Here is a 19,006-nt window from a genome sequence, read left to right on the forward strand (position 1 = left end):
AAAGTCCTTTTCGCTCTAGGACGCATATTTAAGGAGATATGGGCAAAAGAAGTTTTTCATATAAAAATTTAAATTTTTTTAGGTTTTGGGTGGATTTTTCAATTTTTTGAGGGTGGTCACGAATTAAAGTCCTTTTCGCTCTAGGACGCATATTTAAGGAGATATGGACAAAAGAAGTTTTTCATATAAAAATTTCAATTTTTTTAGGTTTTGGGTGGATTTTTCAATTTTTTGAGGGTGGTCACGAATTAAAGTCCTTTTCGCTCTAGGACGCATATTTAAGGAGATATGGGCAAAAGAAGTTTTTCATATAAAAATTTCAATTTTTTTAGGTTTTGGGTGGATTTTTCAATTTTTTGAGGGTGGTCACGAATTAAAGTCCTTTTCGCTCTAGGACGCATATTTAAGGAGATATGGACAAAAGAAGTTTTTCACATAAAAATTTCAATTTTGTTAGGTTTTGGGTGGATTTTTCAATTTTTTGAGGGTGGTCACGAATTAAAGTCCTTTTCGCTCTAGGACGCATATTTAAGGAGATATGGGCAAAAGAAGTTTTTCATATAAAAATTTCAATTTTTTTAGGTTTTGGGTGGATTTTTAAATTTTTTGGGGGTGGTCACGAATTAAAGTCCTTTTCGCTCTAGGACGCATATTTAAGGAGATATGGGCAAAAGAAGTTTTTCATATAAAAATTTCAATTTTTTTAGGTTTTGGGTGGATTTTTAAATTTTTTGGGGGTGGTCACGAATTAAAGTCCTTTTCGCTCTAGGACGCATATTTAAGGAGATATGGGCAAAAGAAGTTTTTCATATAAAAATTTCAATTTTGTTAGGTTTTGGGTGGATTTTTCAATTTTTTGAGGGTGGTCACGAATTAAAGTCGTTTTCGCTCTAGGACGCATATTTAAGGAGATATGGGCAAAAGAAGTTTTTCACATAAAAATTTCAATTTTTTTAGGTTTTGGGTGGATTTTTAAATTTTTTGGGGGTGGTCACGAATTAAAGTCCTTTTCGCTCTAGGACTCATATTTAAGGAGATATGGGCAAAAGAAGTTTTTCATATAAAAATTTCAATTTTTTTAGGTTTTGGGTGGATTTTTCAACTTTTTGGGGGTGGTCACGAATTAAAGTCCTTTTCGCTCTAGGACGCATATTTAAGGAGATATGGGCAAAAGAAGTTTTTCATATAAAAATTTCAATTTTTTTAGGTTTTGGGTGGATTTTTAAATTTTTTGGGGGTGGTCACGAATTAAAGTCCTTTTCGCTCTAGGACGCATATTTAAGGAGATATGGACAAAAGAAGTTTTTCATATAAAAGTTTCAATTTTGTTAGGTTTTGGGTGGATTTTTCAATTTTTTGGGGGTGGTCACGAATTAAAGTCCTTTTCGCTCTAGGACGCATATTTAAGGAGATATGGGCAAAAGAAGTTTTTCATATAAAAATTTTAATTTTTTTAGGTTTTGGGTGGATTTTTAAATTTTTTGGGGGTGGTCACGAATTAAAGTCCTTTTCGCTCTAGGACGCATATTTAAGGAGATATGGGCAAAAGAAGTTTTTCACATAAAAATTTCAATTTTTTTAGGTTTTGGGTGGATTTTTAAATTTTTTGGGGGTGGTCACGAATTAAAGTCCTTTTCGCTCTAGGACTCATATTTAAGGAGATATGGGCAAAAGAAGTTTTTCATATAAAAATTTCAATTTTTTTAGGTTTTGGGTGGATTTTTCAATTTTTTGGGGGTGGTCACGAATTAAAGTCCTTTTCGCTCTAGGACGCATATTTAAGGAGATATGGACAAAAGAAGTTTTTCATATAAAAATTTCAATTTTGTTAGGTTTTGGGTGGATTTTTCAATTTTTTGGGGGTGGTCACGAATTAAAGTCCTTTTCGCTCTAGGACGCATATTTAAGGAGATATGGGCAAAAGAAGTTTTTCATATAAAAATTTTTTTAGGTTTTGGGTGGATTTTTAAATTTTTTGGGGGTGGTCACGAATTAAAGTCCTTTTCGCTCTAGGACGCATATTTAAGGAGATATGGGCAAAAGAAGTTTTTCATATAAAAATTTCAATTTTTTTAGGTTTTGGGTGGATTTTTAAATTTTTAGGGGGTGGTCACGAATTAAAGTCCTTTTCGCTCTAGGACGCATATTTAAGGAGATATGGGCAAAAGAAGTTTTTCATATAAAAATTTCAATTTTGTTAGGTTTTGGGTGGATTTTTCAATTTTTTGAGGGTGGTCACGAATTAAAGTCCTTTTCGCTCTAGGACGCATATTTAAGGAGATATGGGCAAAAGAAGTTTTTCACATTAAAATTTCAATTTTTTTAGGTTTTGGGTGGATTTTTAAATTTTTTGGGGGTGGTCACGAATTAAAGTCCTTTTCGCTCTAGGACTCATATTTAAGGAGATATGGGCAAAAGAAGTTTTTCATATAAAAATTTCAATTTTTTTAGGTTTTGGGTGGATTTTTCAACTTTTTGGGGGTGGTCACGAATTAAAGTCCTTTTCGCTCTAGGACGCATATTTAAGGAGATATGGGCAAAAGAAGTTTTTCATATAAAAATTTCAATTTTTTTAGGTTTTGGGTGGATTTTTAAATTTTTTGGGGGTGGTCACGAATTAAAGTCCTTTTCGCTCTAGGACGCATATTTAAGGAGATATGGGCAAAAGAAGTTTTTCATATAAAAATTTTAATTTTTTTAGGTTTTGGGTGGATTTTTAAATTTTTTGGGGGTGGTCACGAATTAAAGTCCTTTTCGCTCTAGGACGCATATTTAAGGAGATATGGGCAAAAGAAGTTTTTCATATAAAAATTTCAATTTTGTTAGGTTTTGGGTGGATTTTTCAATTTTTTGAGGGTGGTCACGAATTAAAGTCCTTTTCGCTCTAGGACGCATATTTAAGGAGATATGGGCAAAAGAAGTTTTTCATATAAAAATTTCAATTTTGTTAGGTTTTGGGTGGATTTTTCAACTTTTTGGGGGTGGTCACGAATTAAAGTCCTTTTCGCTCTAGGACGCATATTTAAGGAGATATGGGCAAAAGAAGTTTTTCATATAAAAATTTCAATTTTTTTAGGTTTTGGGTGGATTTTTAAATTTTTTGGGGGTGGTCACGAATTAAAGTCCTTTTCGCTCTAGGACGCATATTTAAGGAGATATGGGCAAAAGAAGTTTTTCATATAAAAATTTCAATTTTTTTAGGTTTTGGGTGGATTTTTAAATTTTTTGGGGGTGGTCACGAATTAAAGTCCTTTTCGCTCTAGGACGCATATTTAAGAAGATATGGGCAAAAGAAGTTTTTCATATAAAAATTTTAATTTTTTTAGGTTTTGGGTGGATTTTTCAATTTTTCGGGGGTGGTCACGAATTAAAGTCCTTTTCGCTCTAGGACGCATATTTAAGGAGATATGGGCAAAAGAAGTTTTTCATATAAAAATTTCAATTTTTTTAGGTTTTGGGTGGATTTTTCAACTTTTTGGGGGTGGTCACGAATTAAAGTCCTTTTCGCTCTAGGACGCATATTTAAGGAGATATGGGCAAAAGAAGTTTTTCATATAAAAATTTCAATTTTGTTAGGTTTTGGGTGGATTTTTCAATTTTTTGAGGGTGGTCACGAATTAAAGTCCTTTTCGCTCTAGGACGCATATTTAAGGAGATATGGGCAAAAGAAGTTTTTCACATAAAAATTTAAATTTTTTTAGGTTTTGGGTGGATTTTTAAATTTTTTGGGGGTGGTCACGAATTAAAGTCCTTTTCGCTCTAGGACTCATATTTAAGGAGATATGGGCAAAAGAAGTTTTTCATATAAAAATTTCAATTTTTTTAGGTTTTGGGTGGATTTTTCAACTTTTTGGGGGTGGTCACGAATTAAAGTCCTTTTCGCTCTAGGACGCATATTTAAGGAGATATGGCCAAAAGAAGTTTTTCATATAAAAATTTCAATTTTTTTAGGTTTTGGGTGGATTTTTAAATTTTTTGGGGGTGGTCACGAATTAAAGTCCTTTTCGCTCTAGGACGCTTAGTTTAGGAGATATGGGCAAAAGAAGTTTTTCATATAAAAATTTCAATTTTTTTAGGTTTTGGGTGGATTTTTAAATTTTTTGGGGGTGGTCACGAATTAAAGTCCTTTTCGCTCTAGGACGCATATTTAAGGAGATATGGGCAAAAGAAGTTTTTCATATAAAAATTTTAATTTTTTTAGGTTTTGGGTGGATTTTTAAATTTTTTGGGGGTGGTCACGAATTAAAGTCCTTTTCGCTCTAGGACGCATATTTAAGGAGATATGGACAAAAGAAGTTTTTCATATAAAAATTTCAATTTTGTTAGGTTTTGGGTGGATTTTTCAATTTTTTGGGGGTGGTCACGAATTAAAGTCCTTTTCGCTCTAGGACGCATATTTAAGGAGATATGGGCAAAAGAAGTTTTTCATATAAAAATTTTAATTTTTTTAGGTTTTGGGTGGATTTTTAAATTTTTTGGGGGTGGTCACGAATTAAAGTCCTTTTCGCTCTAGGACGCATATTTAAGGAGATATGGGCAAAAGAAGTTTTTCATATAAAAATTTCAATTTTTTTAGGTTTTGGGTGGATTTTTCAATTTTTTGAGGGTGTTCACGAATTAAAGTCCTTTTCGCTCTAGGACGCATATTTAAGGAGATATGGGCAAAAGAAGTTTTTCATATAAAAATTTCAATTTTGTTAGGTTTTGGGTGGATTTTTCAATTTTTTGAGGGTGGTCACGAATTAAAGTCCTTTTCGCTCTAGGACGCATATTTAAGGAGATATGGCCAAAAGAAGTTTTTCATATAAAAATTTCAATTTTTTTAGGTTTTGGGTGGATTTTTAAATTTTTTGGGGGTGGTCACGAATTAAAGTCCTTTTCGCTCTAGGACTCATATTTAAGGAGATATGGGCAAAAGAAGTTTTTCATATAAAAATTTCAATTTTTTTAGGTTTTGGGTGGATTTTTCAACTTTTTGGGGGTGGTCACGAATTAAAGTCCTTTTCGCTCTAGGACGCATATTTAAGGAGATATGGGCAAAAGAAGTTTTTCATATAAAAATTTCAATTTTTTTAGGTTTTGGGTGGATTTTTAAATTTTTTGGGGGTGGTCACGAATTAAAGTCCTTTTCGCTCTAGGACGCATATTTAAGGAGATATGGGCAAAAGAAGTTTTTCATATAAAAATTTCAATTTTTTTAGGTTTTGGGTGGATTTTTAAATTTTTTGGGGGTGGTCACGAATTAAAGTCCTTTTCGCTCTAGGACGCATATTTAAGGAGATATGGGCAAAAGAAGTTTTTCATATAAAAATTTTAATTTTTTTAGGTTTTGGGTGGATTTTTAAATTTTTTGGGGGTGGTCACGAATTAAAGTCCTTTTCGCTCTAGGACGCATATTTAAGGAGATATGGACAAAAGAAGTTTTTCATATAAAAATTTCAATTTTGTTAGGTTTTGGGTGGATTTTTCAATTTTTTGGGGGTGGTCACGAATTAAAGTCCTTTTCGCTCTAGGACGCATATTTAAGGAGATATGGGCAAAAGAAGTTTTTCATATAAAAATTTTAATTTTTTTAGGTTTTGGGTGGATTTTTAAATTTTTTGGGGGTGTTCACGAATTAAAGTCCTTTTCGCTCTAGGACGCATATTTAAGGAGATATGGGCAAAAGAAGTTTTTCATATAAAAATTTCAATTTTGTTAGGTTTTGGGTGGATTTTTCAATTTTTTGAGGGTGGTCACGAATTAAAGTCCTTTTCGCTCCAGGACGCATATTTAAGGAGATATGGGCAAAAGAAGTTTTTCATATAAAAATTTCAATTTTGTTAGGTTTTGGGTGGATTTTTCAATTTTTTGAGGGTGGTCACGAATTAAAGTCCTTTTCGCTCTAGGACGCATATTTAAGGAGATATGGGCAAAAGAAGTTTTTCACATAAAAATTTCAATTTTTTTAGGTTTTGGGTGGATTTTTAAATTTTTTGGGGGTGGTCACGATTTAAAGTCCTTTTCGCTCTAGGACTCATATTTAAGGAGATATGGGCAAAAGAAGTTTTTCATATAAAAATTTCAATTTTTTTAGGTTTTGGGTGGATTTTTCAACTTTTTGGGGGTGGTCACGAATTAAAGTCCTTTTCGCTCTAGGACGCATATTTAAGGAGATATGGGCAAAAGAAGTTTTTCATATAAAAATTTCAATTTTTTTAGGTTTTGGGTGGATTTTTAAATTTTTTGGGGGTGGTCACGAATTAAAGTCCTTTTCGCTCTAGGACGCATATTTAAGGAGATATGGACAAAAGAAGTTTTTCATATAAAAATTTCAATTTTGTTAGGTTTTGGGTGGATTTTTCAATTTTTTGAGGGTGGTCACGAATTAAAGTCCTTTTCGCTCTAGGACGCATATTTAAGGAGATATGGGCAAAAGAAGTTTTTCACATAAAAATTTCAATTTTTTTAGGTTTTGGGTGGATTTTTAAATTTTTTGGGGGTGGTCACGAATTAAAGTCTTTTTCGCTCTAGGACTCATATTTAAGGAGATATGGGCAAAAGAAGTTTTTCATATAAAAATTTCAATTTTTTTAGGTTTTGGGTGGATTTTTCAACTTTTTGGGGGTGGTCACGAATTAAAGTCCTTTTCGCTCTAGGACGCTTAGTTTAGGAGATATGGGCAAAAGAAGTTTTTCATATAAAAATTTCAATTTTTTTAGGTTTTGGGTGGATTTTTAAATTTTTTGGGGGTGGTCACGAATTAAAGTCCTTTTCGCTCTAGGACGCATATTTAAGGAGATATGGGCAAAAGAAGTTTTTCATATAAAAATTTCAATTTTTTTAGGTTTTGGGTGGATTTTTAAATTTTTTGGGGGTGGTCACGAATTAAAGTCCTTTTCGCTCTAGGACGCATATTTAAGAAGATATGGGCAAAAGAAGTTTTTCATATAAAAATTTTAATTTTTTTAGGTTTTGGATGGATTTTTCAATTTTTTGGGGGTGGTCACGAATTAAAGTCCTTTTCGCTCTAGGACGCATATTTAAGGAGATATGGGCAAAAGAAGTTTTTCATATAAAAATTTCAATTTTTTTAGGTTTTGGGTGGATTTTTAAATTTTTTGGGGGTGGTCACGAATTAAAGTCCTTTTCGCTCTAGGACGCATATTTAAGGAGATATGGGCAAAAGAAGTTTTTCATATAAAAATTTCAATTTTGTTAGGTTTTGGGTGGATTTTTCAATTTTTTGAGGGTGGTCACGAATTAAAGTCCTTTTCGCTCTAGGACGCATATTTAAGGAGATATGGGCAAAAGAAGTTTTTCACATAAAAATTTAAATTTTTTTAGGTTTTGGGTGGATTTTTAAATTTTTTGGGGGTGGTCACGAATTAAAGTCCTTTTCGCTCTAGGACTCATATTTAAGGAGATATGGGCAAAAGAAGTTTTTCATATAAAAATTTCAATTTTTTTAGGTTTTGGGTGGATTTTTCAACTTTTTGGGGGTGGTCACGAATTAAAGTCCTTTCGCTCTAGGACGCATATTTAAGGAGATATGGGCAAAAGAAGTTTTTCATATAAAAATTTCAATTTTTTTAGGTTTTGGGTGGATTTTTAAATTTTTTGGGGGTGGTCACGAATTAAAGTCCTTTTCGCTCTAGGACGCATATTTAAGGAGATATGGGCAAAAGAAGTTTTTCATATAAAAATTTCAATTTTGTTAGGTTTTGGGTGGATTTTTCAATTTTTTGAGGGTGGTCACGAATTAAAGTCCTTTTCGCTCTAGGACGCATATTTAAGGAGATATGGGCAAAAGAAGATTTTCATATAAAAATTTCAATTTTTTTAGGTTTTGGGTGGATTTTTCAATTTTTTGAGGGTGGTCACGAATTAAAGTCCTTTTCGCTCTAGGACGCATATTTAAGGAGATATGGGCAAAAGAAGTTTTTCACATAAAAATTTAAATTTTTTTAGGTTTTGGGTGGATTTTTAAATTTTTTGGGGGTGGTCACGAATTAAAGTCCTTTTCGCTCTAGGACGCTTAGTTTAGGAGATATGGGCAAAAGAAGTTTTTCATATAAAAATTTCAATTTTTTTAGGTTTTGGGTGGATTTTTAAATTTTTTGGGGGTGGTCACGAATTAAAGTCCTTTTCGCTCTAGGACGCTTAGTTTAGGAGATATGGGCAAACGAAGTTTTTCATATAAAAATTTCAATTTTTTTAGGTTTTGGGTGGATTTTTAAATTTTTTGGGGGTGGTCACGAATTAAAGTCCTTTTCGCTCTAGGACGCATATTTAAGGAGATATGGGCAAAAGAAGTTTTTCATATAAAAATTTCAATTTTTTTAGGTTTTGGGTGGATTTTTAAATTTTTTGGGGGTGGTCACGAATTAAAGTCCTTTTCGCTCTAGGACGCATATTTAAGGAGATATGGGCAAAAGAAGTTTTTCATATAAAAATTTCAATTTTTTTAGGTTTTGGGTGGATTTTTAAATTTTTTGGGGGTGGTCACGAATTAAAGTCCTTTTCGCTCTAGGACGCATATTTAAGGAGATATGGGCAAAAGAAGTTTTTCATATAAAAATTTCAATTTTTTTAGGTTTTGGGTGGATTTTTAAATTTTTTGGGGGTGGTCACGAATTAAAGTCCTTTTCGCTCTAGGACGCATATTTAAGGAGATATGGGCAAAAGAAGTTTTTCATATAAAAATTTCAATTTTGTTAGGTTTTGGGTGGATTTTTCAATTTTTTGAGGGTGGTCACGAATTAAAGTCCTTTTCGCTCTAGGACGCATATTTAAGGAGATATGGGCAAAAGAAGTTTTTCATATAAAAATTTCAATTTTTTTAGGTTTTGGGTGGATTTTTCAATTTTTTGAGGGTGGTCACGAATTAAAGTCCTTTTTGCTCTAGGACGCATATTTAAGGAGATATGGACAAAAGAAGTTTTTCACATAAAAATTTCAATTTTTTAGGTTTTGGGTGGATTTTTAAATTTTTTGGGGGTGGTCACGAATTAAAGTCCTTTTCGCTCTAGGACGCTTAGTTTAGGAGATATGGGCAAAAGAAGTTTTTCATATAAAAATTTCAATTTTTTTAGGTTTTGGGTGGATTTTTAAATTTTTTGGGGGTGGTCACGAATTAAAGTCCTTTTCGCTCTAGGACGCTTAGTTTAGGAGATATGGGCAAAAGAAGTTTTTCATATAAAAATTTCAATTTTTTTAGGTTTTGGGTGGATTTTTAAATTTTTTGGGGGTGGTCACGAATTAAAGTCCTTTTCGCTCTAGGACGCATATTTAAGGAGATATGGGCAAAAGAAGTTTTTCATATAAAAATTTCAATTTTTTTAAGTTTTGGGTGGATTTTTCAATTTTTTGGGGGTGGTCACGAATTAAAGTCCTTTTCGCTCTAGGACGCTTAGTTTAGGAGATATGGGCAAAAGAAGTTTTTCATATAAAAATTTCAATTTTGTTAGGTTTTGGGTGGATTTTTCAATTTTTTGAGGGTGGTCACGAATTAAAGTCCTTTTCGCTCTAGGACGCATATTTAAGGAGATATGGGCAAAAGAAGTTTTTCACATAAAAATTTCAATTTTTTTAGGTTTTGGGTGGATTTTTAAATTTTTTGGGGTTGGTCACGAATTAAAGTCCTTTTCGCTCTAGGACTCATATTTAAGGAGATATGGGCAAAAGAAGTTTTTCATATAAAAATTTCAATTTTGTTAGGTTTTGGGTGGATTTTTCAACTTTTTGGGGGTGGTCACGAATTAAAGTCCTTTTCGCTCTAGGACGCATATTTAAGGAGATATGGGCAAAAGAAGTTTTTCATATAAAAATTTCAATTTTGTTAGGTTTTGGGTGGATTTTTCAATTTTTTGGGGGTGGTCACGAATTAAAGTCCTTTTCGCTCTAGGACGCATATTTAAGGAGATATGGGCAAAAGAAGTTTTTCATATAAAAATTTTCATTTTTTTAGGTTTTGGGTTGGGGTGGTCACGAATTAAAGTCCTTTTCGCTCTAGGACGCATATTTAAGGAGATATGGGCAAAAGAAGTTTTTCATATAAAAATTTCAATTTTTTTAGGTTTTGGGTGGATTTTTAAATTTTTTGGGGGTGGTCACGAATTAAAGTCCTTTTCGCTCTAGGACGCATATTTAAGGAGATATGGGCAAAAGAAGTTTTTCATATAAAAAATTTCAATTTTGTTAGGTTTTGGGTGGATTTTTCAATTTTTTGAGGATGGTCACGAATTAAAGTCCTTTTCGCTCTAGGACGCATATTTAAGGAGATATGGGCAAAAGAAGTTTTTCACATAAAAATTTCAATTTTTTTAGGTTTTGGGTGGATTTTTCAACTTTTTGGGGGTGGTCACGAATTAAAGTCCTTTTCGCTCTAGGACGCATATTTAAGGAGATATGGGCAAAAGAAGTTTTTCATATAAAAATTTCAATTTTTTTAGGTTTTGGGTGGATTTTTAAATTTTTTGGGGGTGGTCACGAATTAAATTCCTTTTCGCTCTAGGACGCATATTTAAGGAGATATGGGCAAAAGAAGTTTTTCATATAAAAATTTCAATTTTTTTAGGTTTTGGGTGGATTTTTCAACTTTTTGGGGGTGGTCACGAATTAAAGTCCTTTTCGCTCTAGGACGCATATTTAAGGAGATATGGGCAAAAGAAGTTTTTCATATAAAAATTTCAATTTTTTTAGGTTTTGTGTCGATTTTTAAATTTTTTGGGTGTGGTTACGAATTAAAGTCCTTTTCGCTCTAGGACGCATATTTAAGGAGATATGGGCAAAAGAAGTTTTTCATATAAAAATTTCAATTTTTTTAGGTTTTGGGTGGATTTTTAAATTTTTTGGGGGTGGTCACGAATTAAAGTCCTTTTCGCTCTAGGACGCATATTTAAGGAGATATGGGCAAAAGAAGTTTTTCATATAAAAATTTCAATTTTGTTAGATTTTGGGTGGATTTTTCAATTTTTTGAGGGTGGTCACGAATTAAAGTCCTTTTCGCTCTAGGACGCATATTTAAGGAGATATGGGCAAAAGAAGTTTTTCATATAAAAATTTCAATTTTTTTAGGTTTTGGGTGGATTTTTCAATTTTTTGAGGGTGGTCACGAATTAAAGTCCTTTTCGCTCTAGGACGCATATTTAAGGAGATATGGGCAAAAGAAGTTTTTCACATAAAAATTTCAATTTTTTTAGGTTTTGGGTGGATTTTTAAATTTTTTGGGGGTGGTCACGAATTAAAGTCCTTTTCGCTCTAGGACGCTTAGTTTAGGAGATATGGGCAAAAGAAGTTTTTCATATAAAAATTTCAATTTTTTTAGGTTTTGGGTGGATTTTTAAATTTTGTGGGGGTGGTCACGAATTAAAGTCCTTTTCGCTCTAGGACGCTTAGTTTAGGAGATATGGGCAAAAGAAGTTTTTCATATAAAAATTTCAATTTTTTTTGGTTTTGGGTGGATTTTTCAATTTTTTGGGGGTGGTCACGAATTAAAGTCCTTTTCGCTCTAGGACGCATATTTAAGGAGATATGGGCAAAAGAAGTTTTTCATATAAAAATTTCAATTTTTTTAAGTTTTGGGTGGATTTTTCAATTTTTTGAGGGTGGTCACGAATTAAAGTCCTTTTCGCTCTAGGACGCTTAGTTTAGGAGATATGGGCAAAAGAAGTTTTTCATATAAAAATTTCAATTTTTTTAGGTTTTGTGTCGATTTTTAAATTTTTTGGGTGTGGTCACGAATTAAAGTCCTTTTCGCTCTAGGACGCATATTTAAGGAGATATGGGCAAAAGAAGTTTTTCATATAAAAATTTCAATTTTTTTAGGTTTTGGGTGGATTTTTAAATTTTTTGGGGGTGGTCACGAATTAAAGTCCTTTTCGCTCTAGGACGCATATTTAAGGAGATATGGGCAAAAGAAGTTTTTCATATAAAAATTTCAATTTTTTTAGGTTTTGGGTGGATTTTTAAATTTTTTGGGGGTGGTCACGAATTAAAGTCCTTTTCGCTCTAGGACGCATATTTAAGGAGATATGGGCAAAAGAAGTTTTTCATATAAAAATTTCAATTTGTTTAGGTTTTGGGTGGATTTTTCAACTTTTTGGGGGTGGTCACGAATTAAAGTCCTTTTCGCTCTAGGACGCATATTTAAGGAGATATGGGCAAAAGAAGTTTTTCATATAAAAATTTCAATTTTTTTAGGTTTTGTGTCGATTTTTAAATTTTTTGGGTGTGGTCACGAATTAAAGTCCTTTTCGCTCTAGGACGCATATTTAAGGAGATATGGGCAAAAGAAGTTTTTCATATAAAAATTTCAATTTTTTTAGGTTTTGGGTGGATTTTTAAATTTTTTGGGGGTGGTCACGAATTAAAGTCCTTTTCGGTCTAGGACGCATATTTAAGGAGATATGGGCAAAAGAAGTTTTTCATATAAAAATTTCAATTTTGTTAGATTTTGGGTGGATTTTTCAATTTTTTGAGGGTGGTCACGAATTAAAGTCCTTTTCGCTCTAGGACGCATATTTAAGGAGATATGGGCAAAAGAAGTTTTTCATATAAAAATTTCAATTTTTTTAGGTTTTGGGTGGATTTTTCAATTTTTTGAGGGTGGTCACGAATTAAAGTCCTTTTCGCTCTAGGACGCATATTTAAGGAGATATGGGCAAAAGAAGTTTTTCACATAAAAATTTCAATTTTTTTAGGTTTTGGGTGGATTTTTAAATTTTTTGGGGGTGGTCACGAATTAAAGTCCTTTTCGCTCTAGGACGCTTAGTTTAGGAGATATGGGCAAAAGAAGTTTTTCATATAAAAATTTCAATTTTTTTAGGTTTTGGGTGGATTTTTAAATTTTGTGGGGGTGGTCACGAATTAAAGTCCTTTTCGCTCTAGGACGCTTAGTTTAGGAGATATGGGCAAACAAGGCCGTATTCAGGGGGGGGGATGAGGGGGATCAAACCCCCCCCCCGAAATGAATGAATATTTTTATATAAATAAATATATTTTTTTTAGCTGCATAGAAAAATCTTATCGAAGATGTTGAAGAAAAGCTGGAGGTTTTATTTTGAAAAACGCTTACCTATAAAACTTGCACAAATCATAGAATACTAGTTGAAAAGCCCGTCAAACGACGGTCGAAAAAAAAAACAAATTATTTTTGTTCTCGCACCACAAATTTTATTTTTGGAAAATGTATTTCTGCTTTTTATGTGTGTTTGTTGTTCTTTTTGTGAACATGACTCGCTTTGTTTGACCATAGCAACAACAACGAAACAGCCAAACACACATGTGTAAATGAAATGGCGCAAAACCTGCGAAAAGAACCTGCCTAATTCAGCGATGGAAGCAATAAAGAGATTTTTCCAAACGTGCATATTCTTTTAAAAATTTTGGCCAGTTACTTAGGGATGGAAAATACAATTTTTAAGAAAGTACAAAAAAGGTATTTTTTGAGCGGAAAGGTACTGTTTACTAAATTTCAACAAAAATTTCACTGGAAGATTATAGTCAAGGGACTGAATTTTAAAGAAAATAAAATTTTGACAAAATTTTCTATAGAAATAAAATTTTGCAAAAATTTCCTATAGAAATAAAATTTTTACAAAATTTTCTATAAAAATAAAATTTGTCAAAAACTCTATATAGAAATAAAATGTTGACAACTATTTCTACCGAAATAAAAAATCGATAATATAGAATCGCATTCTTTTTTCGACTAAAACTTTCTTGAAGTTCAATAAAATCCTGTTTTTGACTATGTCTTTTACAAAATCGAGATTTTCTTCCCACATGAACATGTCTGTTTTGCCATATTTGTAAAAGACTATTAGCAAATAAGGTTGATAAAGACTTTCTCAAAATATTAAAATATTTTGTCAAAGCTATTGTACCATAAATCTGATATCGACTCAAAAATGTCTACACAAAAGGTACTAAATCATTCGCAGGGATACAACGGTACTGACCGGGGTGAAAAAGGTTTGAAAAAAGTACTATAGTACTGCATTTTCTATCCCTGCAGTTACTACGTGCTCATCCGAACGTTCATTTTCAACAATGAAGAGATTAAAGACGTATCTCAGAAATTCGACTAGCGAGAGTAGACTCAAAGGATTGGCATTAATGTCGGTTCATCGCCGAATAAATGTGCCGACTGAAGAAGTCATTGATTTATTTGCTGCCCAAAAAGCCCGTCGGCTCAATTTAATATTACAACAAGTATATGCAGCACTAAGTTCGGCCGGGCCGAATCTTAAATACCCACCACCATGAACCAAATATTAGGGTTTCCTTTGAAATTTCAGGAGGGCTTGAGGACTTGAGGATATTCCCGAAGATAAATTTAAAGATTTCACCTATGAGGACTATATCAGATTCTGGATTTATAAGAACCATTTTAGATGAATCATTAACATCTCTTGTAAGTGTGCAAGAAAATTATAAAATAAAGTCTTGATTTGAAATCTTAAATCTGTAGAAGTAAAATCTGGAAATTTTACATTGAGTTTCAAGCAATTTTCATGATCAGTGCGCCTTCTACACCCTCAAGAAGTGAAGTCGGTCTATATGGAGGCATTACCAAATGGATCGATAAAAACTTAATCCGATACACGTTTTTGTGAGCCTAAAATACCAGAATATTTACAATTTCAGGCAAATCAGATAAAAAATACAGTTTCTAGAAACCCTAGGAGTTAAATCGGGAAATCGTTCTTATGGGGGCTATACTAAAATATGGACCGATACTCACCGTTTTCGGCACACCTCTTTATGACCCGAAAATACCTCTAGATTTCCAATTTCAGGCAAATAGGATAAAAACTTCGGATTCTAGAAGCCCAAGAAGTAAAATCTTGAAATCGGTCTATATGGGGGCTATACCAAAATATGGACCGATACTCACCATTTTCGGCACACCTCTTTATGGTCCTATAATACCTCTAGATTTCCAATTTCAGACAAATTGGATAAAAACTACGGTTTCTATAAGCCCAAGACCCCAAATCGGGAGGTCATTTTATATGGGGACCATACCAAAACATGGACCGATACTCACAATTTTTGGCACACGTATTTATGGTCCTACAATACCTCTAGATTTCCAATTTCAGGTAAATTGAATAAAAACTGCGGTTTCTATAATCCCAAGAAGTAAAATCGGGAGATCGGTCTATATGGCGGCTATACCAAAATATGGATCGATACTCACAATTTTTGGCACACGTACTTGTGGTCCTACGATACCTCTAGATTTCCAATTTCAGGTAAATTGAATAAAAACTGCGGTTTCTATAAGCCCAAGAAGTAAAATCGGGAGATCGGTCTATATGGGGGCTATACCAAAACATGGACCGATAATCACCATTTTTGGCACACCTCTTTATGGTCATAAAATACCTCTAGGTTTCAAATTTCAGGCAAATTGGATAAAAACTACGATTTCTATAAGCCCAAGACCCCAAATCGGGAGGTCGGTTTATATGGGGACTATATCAAAACCTGGACCGATATAGCCCATCTTCGAACTTGACCTGCCTGCAGACAAAAGACGAGTTTGTGCTTCATTATTGAAGACTGTAGCGTGATTACAACAGACAGGCAGACAGACAGACGGACATCGTTATATCGTCCTAGAATTTCTCCCTGATCAAGAATATATATACATTATATAGTCGGAAATCGATATTTCGATGTGTTACAAACGGAATGACAAACTTATTATACCCCCGTCACCATTCTATGGTGGTGGGTATAAAAATATTGTATACATACCTATGCATAAATAAAATTTTCTACACATGAGATTATATGAATATTTTTTTTTTTTAAGTTGAACCCCCCCCCGAATTAAAATCCTGGCTACGGCCTTGTGGGCAAAAGAAGTTTTTCATATAAAAATTTCAATTTTTTTTGGTTTTGGGTGGATTTTTCAATTTTTTGGGGGTGGTCACGAATTAAAGTCCTTTTCGCTCTAGGACGCATATTTAAGGAGATATGGGCAAAAGAAGTTTTTCATATAAAAATTTCAATTTTTTTAGGTTTTGGGTGGATTTTTCAATTTTTTGAGGGTGGTCACGAATTAAAGTCCTTTTCGCTCTAGGACGCATATTTAAGGAGATATGGGCAAAAGAAGTTTTTCATATAAAAATTTCAATTTTTTTAGGTTTTGGGTGGATTTTTCAATTTTTTGAGGGTGGTCACGAATTAAAGTCCTTTTCGCTCTAGAACGCTTAGTTTAGGAGATATGGGCAAAAGAAGTTTTTCATATAAAAATTTCAATTTGTTTAGGTTTTGGGTGGATTTTTCAATTTTTTGAGGGTGGTCACGAATTAAAGTCCTTTTCGCTCTAGGACGCATATTTAAGGAGATATGGGCAAAAGAAGTTTTTCATATAAAAATTTCAATTTTTTTAGGTTTTGGATGGATTTTTCAATTTTTTGAGGGTGGTCACGAATTAAAGTCCTTTTCGCTCTAGGACGCATATTTAAGGAGATATGGACAAAAGAAGTTTTTCACATAAAAATTTCAATTTTTTTAGGTTTTGGTTGGATTTTTAAATTTTTTTGGGGGGTTCACGAATTAAAGTCCTTTTCGCTCTAGGACGCATATTTAAGGAGATATGGGCAAAAGAAGTTTTTCATATAAAAATTTCAATTTTTTTAGGTTTTGGGTGGATTTTTATATTTTTTGGGGGTGGTCACGAATTAAAGTCCTTTTCGCTCTAGGACGCATATTAAAGGAGATATGGGCAAAAGAAGTTTTTCATATAAAAATTTCAATTTTTTTAGGTTTTGGGTGGATTTTTCAATTTTTTGGGGGTGGTCACGAATTAAAGTCCTTTTCGCTCTAGGACTCATATTTAAGGAGATATGGGCAAAAGAAGTTTTTCATATAAAAATTTCAATTTTTTTAGGTTTTGTGTCGATTTTTAAATTTTTTGGGTGTGGTCACGAATTAAAGTCCTTTTCGCTCTAGGACGCATATTTAAGGAGATATGGGCAAAAGAAGTTTTTCACATAAAAATTTCAATTTTTTTAGGTTTTGGGTGGATTTTTAAATTTTTTGGGGGTGGTCACGAATTAAAGTCCTTTTCGCTCTAGGACGCATATTTAAGGAGATATGGACAAAAGAAGTTTTTCATATAAAAATTTCAATTTTGTTAGGTTTTGGGTGGATTTTTCAATTTTTTGAGGGTGGTCACGAATTAAAGTCCTTTTCGCTCTAGGACGCATATTTAAGGAGATATGGGCAAAAGAAGTTTTTCATATAAAAATTTCAATTTTTTTAGGTTTTGGGTGGATTTTTCAATTTTTTGAGGGTGGTCACGAATTAAAGTCCTTTTCGCTCTAGGACGCATATTTAAGGAGATATGGGCAAAAGAAGTTTTTCACATAAAAATTTTAATTTTTTTAGGTTTTGGGTGGATTTTTCAATTTTTTGAGGGTGGTCACGAATTAAAGTCCTTTTCGCTCTAGAACGCTTAGTTTAGGAGATATGGGCAAAAGAAGTTTTTCATATAAAAATTTCAATTTGTTTAGGTTTTGGGTGGATTTTTCAATTTTTTGAGGGTGGTCACGAATTAAAGTCCTTTTCGCTCTAGGACGCATATTTAAGGAGATATGGGCAAAAGAAGTTTTTCATATAAAAATTTCAATTTTTTTAGGTTTTGGATGGATTTTTCAATTTTTTGAGGGTGGTCACGAATTAAAGTCCTTTTCGCTCTAGGACGCATATTTAAGGAGATATGGACAAAAGAAGTTTTTCACATAAAAATTTCAATTTTTTTAGGTTTTGGTTGGATTTTTAAATTTTTTTGGGGGGTTCACGAATTAAAGTCCTTTTCGCTCTAGGACGCATATTTAAGGAGATATGGGCAAAAGAAGTTTTTCATATAAAAATTTCAATTTTTTTAGGTTTTGGGTGGATTTTTATATTTTTTGGGGGTGGTCACGAATTAAAGTCCTTTTCGCTCTAGGACGCATATTAAAGGAGATATGGGCAAAAGAAGTTTTTCATATAAAAATTTCAATTTTTTTAGGTTTTGGGTGGATTTTTCAATTTTTTGGGGGTGGTCACGAATTAAAGTCCTTTTCGCTCTAGGACTCATATTTAAGGAGATATGGGCAAAAGAAGTTTTTCATATAAAAATTTCAATTTTTTTAGGTTTTGTGTCGATTTTTAAATTTTTTGGGTGTGGTCACGAATTAAAGTCCTTTTCGCTCTAGGACGCATATTTAAGGAGATATGGGCAAAAGAAGTTTTTCACATAAAAATTTCAATTTTTTTAGGTTTTGGGTGGAATTTTAAATTTTTTGGGGGTGGTCACGAATTAAAGTCCTTTTCGCTCTAGGACGCATATTTAAGGAGATATGGACAAAAGAAGTTTTTCATATAAAAATTTCAATTTTGTTAGGTTTTGGGTGGATTTTTCAATTTTTTGAGGGTGGTCACGAATTAAAGTCCTTTTCGCTCTAGGACGCATATTTAAGGAGATATGGGCAAAAGAAGTTTTTCATATAAAAAATTCAATTTTTTTAGGTTTTGGGTGGATTTTTCAATTTTTTGAGGGTGGTCACGAATTAAAGTCCTTTTCGCTCTAGGACGCATATTTAAGGAGATATGGGCAAAAGAAGTTTTTCACATAAAAATTTTAATTTTTTTAGGTTTTGGGTGGATTTTTCAATTTTTTGAGGGTGGTCACGAATTAAAGTCCTTTTCGCTCTAGAACGCTTAGTTTAGGAGATATGGGCAAAAGAAGTTTTTCATATAAAAATTTCAATTTGTTTAGGTTTTGGGTGGATTTTTCAATTTTTTGAGGGTGGTCACGAATTAAAGTCCTTTTCGCTCTAGGACGCATATTTAAGGAGATATGGGCAAAAGAAGTTTTTCATATAAAAATTTCAATTTTTTTAGGTTTTGGATGGATTTTTCAATTTTTTGAGGGTGGTCACGAATTAAAGTCCTTTTTGCTCTAGGACGCATATTTAAGGAGATATGGACAAAAGAAGTTTTTCACATAAAAATTTCA

This window comes from Haematobia irritans, unplaced genomic scaffold (genome assembly GCF_050003625.1).
Source record: "Haematobia irritans isolate KBUSLIRL unplaced genomic scaffold, ASM5000362v1 scaffold_7, whole genome shotgun sequence".
Lineage (NCBI taxonomy): Eukaryota > Metazoa > Arthropoda > Insecta > Diptera > Muscidae > Haematobia > Haematobia irritans.